This window comes from Octopus bimaculoides, chromosome 19 (genome assembly GCF_046866305.1).
Source record: "Octopus bimaculoides isolate indiv1 chromosome 19, ASM4686630v1, whole genome shotgun sequence".
Lineage (NCBI taxonomy): Eukaryota > Metazoa > Mollusca > Cephalopoda > Octopoda > Octopodidae > Octopus > Octopus bimaculoides.
The window spans coordinates 212923-222922 of record NC_142946.1 but is presented as its reverse complement, the minus strand read 5'-3'; the positions used below and the strand labels follow the sequence as shown (position 1 = coordinate 222922).

The following is a 10000-nucleotide window of genomic DNA, read 5'->3' as shown; positions in this document are numbered from 1 at the left end:
ATAATACTAATAACAATAATAAAAATAACAATAATAAAACTAATGATATTTATAATATTTATAACAATAATAATAATTCTGTTATTATCATTGAGAGGAAGGAAGAGATGAAAATGGAGAATGATGATGTTGATGACGACGACAAATGATGATGATGATTTGGTGGCGTCGGAGGTGATGGTGGTGGTGGTAGTGGTGGTAATGGAAGTGATCATTGTCATCGTCTGCATGATACTGATTTTCATGGTGATGGTGATGGTGATGATAACTATAATGGCAACAACAAAAACAATAATAATAGTTGTTCTTGAAGAATAATGATATCAAAGATATGAATAAAAACCTTAATTTATTATTGGTGGGGAAAAGAAGAACCAAGACAAAAACAAAATGAAATACTGACACCAGTTTCAAAGGGTTTCAACAGGCTAAATCATTAGTTATTACTGATGATGATGATGATGATGATGAAAATGATGATGGTGGTGGTGGTGGTGGTGGTGATGAGGAGGAGGGGGAGGAGGACGATATTCGTACTATTAATATATGATAGTAATGATGATAAGAATAATAGTCGTGTGATACTACGAATAGAAGAAAAAGAAAAAACACCACAAATACATTACGCAAAAACTTAGGAGTTGAGTAAATCGAAGCCAATAAAGATAAAAAAGAAATAAAGTAATGAAACAAGGAAGGCGAGATAGATAGGCAGCCATAGAGATGAACAGACAGACAGAGAGCTGTATGCGTTAGAGGAGTGATAGATAGAGACAAGAAAAAAAAATTCCTAAGTTGCTAGATAACCTATCAACCCTCGGTAACTCATAAATAATTTTTTAAAAGAAATATTGCAAAACAGACACTTAGTAATGGCCTCTATTTGTAAAAACGAATGTGTGTGTGTGTATACGTATAAGGATATATGTATGTATATACATATTTATATATATATATTAATGTATGCATATATATGTATACACACACACACACACACACACACACACACATCCATATATGCATAGATATTATTAGAGATAACATAGTGAATTCATACAAATCTACAATATGTGATCTGTTGGCTCCAATCACGTCTTCTGCCCTCAAAATAAACCTTTCTCTTATATCGTAATATTATTGATATCACACACTCACATACACGCGCACACGCACCCAAACTCGCACACACACACACACACAGGATCATACATAGAGATCTTGCTCATAGATCTCAGAATTTTAAAGAACCAGTGATTAACATTAAAACATTTTCGTGCTTCATGGTTTATTTTTATGTTCTTTGGCTTTCCAAGATTAATCTTAATATTTTCCATAAGAATTTCCTGTGAGTAAATGGACAATCGCTTTTGAATATTTAATTCTTTTTTTTTATTGTTGTAAGGGACGAAACCTGGCCATATCAGATTTAAATTATCATTCTTGTTCCTGTTTGTTAAGATTTCTCGTGTTTAGTTTTTAAGCTTAATTCTCTTTTTTACAGAATCCAACGAGCCCAGCGAGGGCTCTCTGTTTGTTCTCGTAAATATAGCTGCCCTGTCCGAATCATCCAGTTCTATCTTTAATAAAGTGCAGAGAATACTGTACAGTGTAGACTGACATATGCCTGAATGTAGATGGAGATGTCACAGTTTGAGCAACTTTCATGATAGTTCTACCTGCTCAGAAATGACCAGTCGTTAAGGAACAGCAATAGATTCAATATTAGCAAACCGAACATGGAACCTTTACGATTTACGTGTCAGACATACGGCTCGCTGGCGGCATCAAGGCGGAGCCGATATTTTCTCCATCTTTTTATATTTTAAAGGTTCATACACTCTCGGATACTTTTGCCGTTTTACCAATAGATTAAGGACCGTAATGAAACCAACGCCAGTTGTTAAGCGGGAGGAGGTAATACAAACATGAAGGCATACCCACATCCACACATACATACATACATACACACAGACACACATATATATATATATATATATATATATATATATATATACACGTGTCCGTCGTTATCATCTGAACCTTCGACGAGAACTTCATATATAATTCCTCAAATCCATTGCCCATCTCTGCCAATGTGAACACAAAATCATTTTGTTGGCATAATTTATTTAATGGCAAACTTATTCAGTCTACGATTGCATTGAAGGTTTCAGATAAATGAGGCCTTTGTCTTTCACATAAAAGAAATCAGTTCTTTTCATGTAGTGTTAGATCGATAGGCGTTCTGCTTGCTCTCAACCTCATTCTCACTCTCTTTCTCCTACTCTCTCTCTATCTTTCTCTCTCTCTCTCTCTCTCTCTCTCTCTCTCTCTCTCTCTCTCTTTTTGCCAATTTCTCTCTCACTCCACATTTTGTTGTATTTGTTGTTTTAGTTGTTTTTTTAGCCACAGGTCAGCAAATCTTGTGTAGACGCTATGATCAAACATGCTGCACACGTGACCATAGCGTCTTTTATCGCAGACGCACTGGGGTCGATGTAATCAACTTAATCCCTTTGTCTGTCCTTCTTCGTCCCCTCTATGTTTAGCTCCCTGTGGGCAATAAAGAAATAAAAATTTATTTAAGGTGGTGAGCTACGTTCTGAGTTCAAATTCCGCCGAGGTCGACTTTGCCTTTCATCCTTTCGTTTCGAGGTCGATTAAATAAGTACCAGTTACGCACTGAGGTCGAGGCAATCAACTTACTCCCTTCGCCTAAATTTGAGGCCTTGATTATTATTATTATTATTATTATTATTATTATTATTCGATGAAAACTCACTGCTTATTTTGCTGGGTTTGTTGGAAAGTGTCAGTTGTCCACACCCAGCAGACTAAGGGGACAGTTGTTTATTGCTCATGCTTCCAAAGAATTCTTGCAGTTCCAAGTAATCCTGATTTTTGTAAGTGTTCTACCTTCACACTTGCACCAATCTTTCCCAACCATGTCGGTAGTTGAGTGCTGATACTTCCAACTGCGCCAATTACTATTGGTATCAGGTCTACTTTCCTCATTGGCCAGAAACTTCGGATTTCCCACTTCAAATCGTCAGTTGTTCAGTTTTTCTTCATATTCTTTGATCCGTTTGTCACCGGGGCGTGCTATATCGATTTCCATGCAAGTTCATACTTTGTTATTCGCCACAACACTGTCCACCCCGATGCCTGTCCGGGTGATCGCCTCTGCAACCAATTCTACAAAATCCCCTTTTCCTCTACGCTAGGAATGTTCGTACTGTGTCTACCTTACACCTACCGACAAAAACGGCCCCCACCCCCGCCACTTTTTCCTACAGTGTTTAAATCACAACTTTGTTGCTATGTCTAAGCTACCATGTCCCTACTGTTCCTCAAACACCACTACTACTACCACCAGCACCAACACCGTTTCCCTACTGCGTATAACACTACACTACATCCTTGCTATGCTTCTAAGCCGAGAGTCTCGAGATACGGTATTAAACACACAACCCGAACGTTTGAAAGCTCAGCCATAAAACATTCGAGAGTAAAAAATTTGTACGCCATGGCTTGTTGCCTGCAGACTTCGACGAACAGGAGTTTAAACTGATGATTGTCTAAGTGCTTAAAGTGTGACGGATGTTTATTATTTTACACACTCGTGCATAGATATACATGTACATGCATAGATACTTGCTAACACACACACATTCAAATATATATATATAAATATATATATATATATATATATATATATATATATATATATATTGTAACGTGATGACGCACACACAATGCACATTTTCATTATAAATGCTGATATATATATATATATATATATATATATATATCATTATATCTGCGTGTATGGGTGTGTGTATATATTTGACACCACTATATATATATATATATATCATAACAGTATATCTATATATTTATCCTTCTCTGTATCTCCACCTATGTATGCTTGTGTTTGTGTGTCGAAATCGTATATACATATATAGATACATGCGCATGTGAATACACACACAGTCTAACACACACACACGCGCGCGCGCAGACATCCCCTTTCTAACGAAGCTATCAAGTAGCGTGTCCTACAGTTGTTGAAATACGAAATACCATGAAGAAGGAGGAGATTAGCTCAATTGACAAAACCAACCGGATGTCAGGCTTTTAACCTCTCTGGTTTTGACCGTGAAGAAACAATCGATTCTATGTCCACAAACCACGAAATGTGGTGTTGCTAAAGTAAAATAAAAATCGATATACCAAGATATATATGTGTGTGTGTGTGTGTGTGTGTGCGTATGTATGTATATATACATGTGTGTATGTATATATATATATATATATATATATATATATATATATATATATAAAAAATAGAGAGAGAGAGATATCTACCGTACCCCTACACCTTCTCCGCTACAGCCACTGTCACAATCATGCGCCATTTTTGATTTCTGCTGTGAAAGATATTGTAGCTGCTTATTTTTTGTTTGTTTGGTTTTGTTTTGTTATTTCCTTTTGTTATTAAGCACCATTATCGTGTGATACAAAGCCGGTGTATTAAAATATATTTTCCCGCCAGGCTTCAAAATCCCATATATCGTAACCCGATGCAGGCACACTCACGCACACATTTGGAGGGACGCGTGCATATACACACACAGTAACAAACACCTACACTTGCATGCAATCTTGGACAATATTCATATACTTAAACACACACACACATAGATATACACACACAAGCACGTATTGTCGCAATACATCCACGTACTCACGTACTTACTGTCAGGCACACATGAATATACACACGCAAAATGAAAATATAGAATATGTAAAGTTATGCATACACGCATATACTCTCTTTTACTTTTTACTTGTTTCAGTCCTTTGACTGCGGCCATGCTGGAGCACCACCTTTTTAGCCGAGTAAATCGACCCCAGGACTTATCCGGATAATTCTTGCTGTACCTAAGAGAGATAAACTTTCCGTAGGAACTCTGCCGGGTATTCTGTTTCAACCTCCTTCAGCCGTTTCTCTATATCTTGGCTTACTGATCCCAACGCACCAATTATTATAGGCACGACCTTTACTGTTCTCATGCTCCAAATTCTTCCTATTTTAAGGAATTGTATTTTTTCGTTTTTCTTCCTCTTTCTTTATGATCCTGGAATCAGACAGGCATGATGGGTCAATTAGTAATTAACTTCGCTTTCCCTTATCTATAATTGTTATGTTTGGTCTATTATTTTCTAACTTCTTGTCCATTTGAATAGGAAAGTCCTACAAAATTTTACATTTCTCTGACTCCAGTACTGTTTCGAATCGATGATTGTTCCATGTGTTGCCAGTATTATCAATGTTATTGTTATTATGATTATTTGAAATTTGAAACATATTTTTAACGTCGCGTGCTTTAAGAATTGTTTGCGCGCTGTGCAAAATGCTTGGCATCATCTGTGTTCAAATTCCGACTAGTTTAATTTTATCTTTCACTCTTTCCAGGGTTGATAAAATAAAGTACCAGCCGATCACTGGGATACCGAATCGATTATCACCCTTTCCCATAAATTTCATTCTTTGGTGCTTATCGTAGAAAAAATTATTACTGCGTTGGGTAGGACCAAGGTCATCTTCACCATTGATCACTTCTGACTTGTAAATATTAAAATAAATGTACCAATCATGCAAAAGGAACCGATTCGATAACCTACACATCTTTGGCCTCTTTTAATATACCTTCTCACTCGGAATCTAAGGCCTCGTCCGAAACATTCTCTGAAATCACTCTTCGTCGCCATATTTTATTACAAATTACTTATTTTCAATAATGAACACTTACGAAAACACACAAAAAAAAAATTAAAAATTGGTAAAACAAATTAAACATGACAAACTGAAAGCAAATCAAATAAAATATATTGATCCAATAAAGAAAATAAAATCTAAAACACCCACAATATATAATTTAATCAATGAAATCCTAAAGAGAGAAGGAAAGAGAGAAAAAGAGACATTCTTTTAATATTGTTCTTCAATGTTTCTTTATATTTTTCTTCTTTTGTTGTTCGCTCCCTCTCCCCCTCTCCCCCTCTCGCTCCTTCTCTCTCATTTTCTCTCTCTCCCTCTCAAGTTGTTACAGTATTCTCTCTCTCTCTTTCCCACACTCTCTCTCTCTCTCTTCTTTTCATTATATGTGTGTAAATGTGTGTGTGCATGTGAGCCATTACATACACACATATATACATGGAGAAAGAGACACATACACACAGACAGGTAGACAGACAGATAGACACACATAAACAGACAGGCAGGCAGACACACACAGACAGACAGATAGGTAGACACACAGACAGCCAGACACACAGATATACTTGATGTAGTAATCTATCCCTTTTTCTTAATTTTCTTTTAATTCTGTCATTCTCTATTTCATTGTATACCTATCTCCCCTAATATACGCTCCCTATTTTTCTTTCTCCCACTGTGTCCTTCTCTCATTATCCCATTTCCTCTCTTTCTATCCCCTTACCTATCTATCTTTCTACCTATTCCTATATGTTCCCCAATCACACATTATCACAGGCTTCACTCTCACACAGTCTTTTATTTCTACTTCCAATATCACACCACATTCACTCCCTTTTATTCTCTCTCTCTCTCTCTCTCTCTCTCTCTCTATCACTCACACACACACACACAGGCGCACACACACTTACGATGCCGTTTATTTCTCAGTCAACCTCTCTTGCCTTTCTATATTCTTCGTTTCGAATCAGTCTTATTTTCTTACCTTCTCATCTCCACTTTATTTCTAACGCTTCCTGACTCTTCCTCTCTCTATTTCTCTCTCACCTCTCTATCTATCTATCTATCTATCTATCTGTCTCTTCCCTCTTACGCTCTCTTTACTTATCTTTCACATTCTCTCTTTTTCACTTTATCACTCTCCGTCTCACTTTGTCTCTCTCCTTCTTTTTCCCCCCCTCCATCACTCTGTCTCCCTCTCCGGTACCTCTTCCATTATAAACCCCAACAAAAACACCAAGACAGTATATATTAGCAATTAGTCGACAATGTCAATGACGACCAAACGAATTGCTGTCCAACGAACTGTTATTAGCCATTTTCCTTGCATTAAAATTAAGTTAAATGGAGTTTACGACTTCAGCGATGATTAAGTGGCTGGCTGGTCAGGTGGCTGGTCTCCTGGTCGGACTCTGTTTAACAAGTTTACGAACATTTTATTACTCAGACTCTCAAACGCACGCATGCGCACACATACATATCCATATGAAGTCGTCACACACATCTATGAGTATGTGCGTGTTTATACACAGACATATATGGATGCACACACGTGCATATATATACATGCATACATGTACATACATTTATACATATATGTATGCATTTATGTATACGCATGTATGTGTGGGAGTATGTTTGAGTGTGTGTGAAAGTAAATGGATTTACATCGTTTTCGACGATGACTGTTCAATTATTCAACAAACTGAAAAGACTAGTTATTGAACGAGGGAATAAGTGGCTGCGTATTCCAGACACTTACACCTTTAATATAATCCACGAACCAGAATCAGAATCAAGCGTAGTGTGTGAGAAGGCTAGAAGTTCGAATTACAGGTACAATCTGAGAGGCTTCCTTAAAGTTTCCACCAATGTATCTTCATGATTTGTTTATAATGATGAAATATATGTGCCGTCCATCACCTCCCATGTCCCTCCATCAGATCGACGTTGCTTGAACAGGTGCCACGGTGTGCCACGCGACAGGAGTTGAAGTGATAGCAGAACAACGTGAGATGAAGTATTTTTGCTCCAGAGCACAATGCAGCAACTGGTCCAGGTAACGAACCCACGATCTTGCGGTCGTGAGTTCAACACGCTAAGCACTAGGCCACACGCCCTCACACATACCTACGCGCGCGCGCGAATGTGTGTGTGTTAGTGAGTGAATGTGTATTTGAGTCGTTACTTTAACTACTTTTCGTCGTCCATATCCACTCAAATGGTTATTGTAGAGAACACGTATCTGACAATCCTAACGTGTGACGCGTTAGGATTGAACCCGAAACTACGATGTTTTGAAGTCAATGTATTAGCACACAACTGCACATGTGCTAGTGTATATATATATATATATATATATATATATATATATATATATAAACAAAAGGATAAAGAGAGCAAAGATAAGGTTGGAAAAGTATTTATCCATAAAATACTTTTCCAACCTCACCTTTGCTCTCTTTATCCTTTTATTTTTTATATATTTACATACACACACGCTAATATACGACTTATAATCCCCAATCCTGTTCATACAATGACTGGGGCAAACTAGTCGGTATACAGCACTTACTCGGTATTACCTGTATCCTCTTGGGTTTGGTATAATCCAATACCCTCCTCAACCTATATATATATATATATATATATATATATATGTGTGTGTGTGTGTGTACGTGAGTATGTTTGTTAGTGTGCCTGTATATTCGTGTGTGCACACACGGACGTGCACATCTAATTTACATATGCTTCGTTACCAGAGAACTTGCTTAACACACGAGAGAAATCCTGCCTGGTTAGAATGTAGTGAACATGTCAAGTACACTACACATATTTTACCACATGACTAAGTAGCGTTCCTGACGATCAACCAACGACTTCTAACAATCAATAATTGCGATGTATAATTGCGTACGTGATTTTTTTGGCTTTAAATGGGAAACTATTTTCTTTGTCTGGAGAATACAGCCTTGCTGTATCAGTCACCTGGCACGTCATCCTCCGTTTTTCCGGTAGCAATGTACAGCCTTTTTTTCAGCCCTCCGCACACCGTTCTTCAGTGGCCGAGCTTATTAATGCTAAATGAAAACACGGGTTGAAAAAGGAGTTAAAATAATATATTTTATATTAATTGAAAGAAGTCTCTACCTGTGCATAGAGATATTATGTGTATGTGTTTGTGCATGTATATATATATGTGTGTGTGTGTGTGTCGATAAGAAGCAAGCACACACAAACACGCGTGTTCACAGATATATCATACAAACGAACACATACCTGCATGAATACATACGTATATACATCCAATCAAACATTGACATATGTCTGTGTGTCTTCATTAACTTTTCTTCCTCATCCAAATAAGGAATGAAAACATCAAATTCTTTATTCTTCGTGGCAACAACAAAATTGCTCTTACACATCCACAAACCACTCTTAGATTCCTAGATACATTTTGCTAAAATAAATGAAAGTCCACAGCTTCGAGCGCATGTTCATTGCAGGTGAACGTAGAAGATTGTAAACAAAAGCAACTTCTGTAACGCCAGCAGAGACAGAAGCAGCAGCAGTTTTATAGCAGCAGCAGCAGCAGCAGCGATGACCTGGCTTTCATCTCTGCGACAGTAATAATCATTAATAATATTTCTAATCGGAAATCAATAACTTCAGATATGCCGTCAATAATGTTATGTGATTCATTGTAGTTCGATGTGTAACCACGGAGAATATGCACTTCCGTCCATAATGTTTCTACATGTTAAAGACACACATACACATACAGGCACTAACACATCAATGCATGTGTGTCACTACATGTTTGTGTATTTATACATACATACATGTGTGTGTGTGTGTGTGTGTGTGTGTGTGTGTGTAGAGAGAATTCAAAATTGGTGGAAGTTACAGGGTGACACGAGGGTCGATACACACACATCTGCATTTATATACATCTTCATACATAATAACACTCACACGTACGTATGTATGCATACAGATTTCTAATTTAGCTGCAACTCGCCACAGTTTTGCCTGTTGGAAGATGTCATGGATATTCAACCTGACATTGAATTAATACAATTATCCCAAGGTCAACACGGTAGATTAGCTCTACAAGTGACCTTGCAAATCTAACTCGTCTAAGCGGAGGGAGATACTCTTTGATTAAATATTAAAAAAAAAAACGCACACAAACGAAATTTAGATGATTATATATTT

At 37.2% G+C, this 10000-nt stretch overlaps 1 long non-coding RNA gene across 2 annotated transcripts in view; it reads left to right on the top strand.

The window, feature by feature from the left end:
- The window catches only part of LOC106882149 (uncharacterized), a 422822-nt gene that overhangs the window by 278956 nt on the left and 133866 nt on the right, over positions 1 to 10000 (top strand). Inside the window, exon 5 of one of the 2 annotated variants that reach the window (XR_016245159.1) lies at positions 4860 to 5126. The exons of the other annotated variant lie outside the window; for it this stretch is intronic. This is a non-coding gene — a long non-coding RNA (uncharacterized LOC106882149). Of the gene's footprint in view, positions 1 to 4859; positions 5127 to 10000 lie in introns of those variants that run through there. 2 annotated transcript variants of the gene reach the window in all.